Genomic DNA, 1,788 nt, shown 5'->3' with positions numbered 1-1,788 from the left:
GGCTGTCCTGGAACTCACTTTGTAGACCAGGCTGGCCTCGAACTCAGAAATCTGCCTGCCTCTGCCTCCCAAGTGCTGGGATTAAAGGAGTGCGCCACCATGCCTGGCCGTTTGCTGCCTCTTGAGCGCTGAGAGTAATGGGCACCACCATGCCCTGCTTCCTTTGCCCAGACTTATTATGCTACTGCACTGTATTGCACTCATCACATTATTTATTTATAGTTTGGGTTCTAACTCTAGTTTGTTGTAACTCCAGAACCTAGAATAGTTCCTCACAAGTACCACGTACCCAACAGAATGAAGGAATAGTTTCAAGTCTGAAAGATAACAGCGAGCTATCACAGTGTTTACATGCAAGGAGGAGAGCAGAAAGGACTGTTGTGGCTTAAAGTGTGGGAAGTATTTTAATGTGTGAATGAAAAGAAGTAGGTATATTTGAGCATTATGCAGGAGAACAGAGGACTAGATGTGAGATTCTAGGAAAGAAGTCACAGATGAGTCCCAGGTTTAAGCTTGATCAACTAAAGAAACACCAGTGCCATTTACCCACACGAAGAGTTTTGGATGTAAAGATGTGACATTGGGGTAGAGTAATGCACATAGTTATTTTGAGTCATGCAAACATGACTCAAAAAAGAGAGAGAGAGAGAGAAAATAACCCTATATAGAGAGGAATGTCTAAATGTAAGCTTGGAAAGGCTCAAAGAAGCTAGATAGAGATATGAGTTGAGTGCAGCAAGAAAATTAAGTGACTGACACAGAAGGAAAAGTATCCAAACGAGAAAACTAAGTTCCTCTTCCCTAACACGTGCCTACTCCCTTCCGTGTCAAGTTCTTTGCTTTTTCTGAATTTGCTTCTAGGTGGCCAGGATTATGCCCTTATGTACTGAGCCATCTAACCTGACCTTCTCTCTTAATTTAAGACAGGCTGTCTTAGTCGGGGTTTCTATTCCTGCACAAAACATCATGACCAGGAAGCAAGTTGGGGAGGAAAGGGTTTATTCAGCTTACACTTCCACAGTGCTGTTCATTGTCAAAGGAAGACAGGACAGGAACCCGGAGACAGGAGCTGATGCAGAGACCATGGAGTGTGCTGATTACTGACTTGCTTCTTGTAGCTTGCTCATCTTGCTTTCTGATAGAACCCAGGACTACCAGCCTAGGGATGGCACCACCCACAATGGGCTGGGCCCTCACCCCAGATCACTATTTGAGAAAATTCCTAACAGCTGGATCTCATGGAGGCATTTCCTCAAAGGAGGCTCCTTTCTCTGTGATAACTCCAGCTTTTATCATGTTGACACACAAAACTAGCCAATACACAGGGTCTTTCTTTTTCTCTTTCTTTCTTTCCTTTTGTTTGTGTTGGTTTTGTTCTATTTTCTGAAACAGGGTTTCTCTGTGTAGTCCTGGCTGTCCTGGAACTCGCTCTGTAGACCAGGCTGGCCTCCAATCACCTACCTCTGCCTCCCAAATGCTGGGATTAAAGGGGTGCTTCACCACCATCTGGCTATCTTTGGAGCTTTCTAAAGAGGAGGATAGATGGTTGTCCCCTGGAAAGGAATGTTCATAATAGCTCTGCCAGTGAGCAGTGTTCCTTGTCCTCTTTTGACTTTGTACTTTTTTTTTTTCTAGACTGTGTCTCACTAAGCTATTTAAGCTCTGCCTTGAATTTTCTCTGTAACCAGGCAGACCATAAGCATCCTGCCTCGGTCCTCTGAGTTGGTGGAGTTACAGGCTTACACCCTGAAGTGAAAACTTAAGGGTTCTTTAAAAGGTCAGTTGTGT

The sequence above is a fragment of the Mus caroli genome, chromosome 18, assembly GCF_900094665.2.
Source record: "Mus caroli chromosome 18, CAROLI_EIJ_v1.1, whole genome shotgun sequence".
NCBI lineage: Eukaryota > Metazoa > Chordata > Mammalia > Rodentia > Muridae > Mus > Mus caroli.
This window is presented reverse-complemented; position numbering follows the sequence as displayed.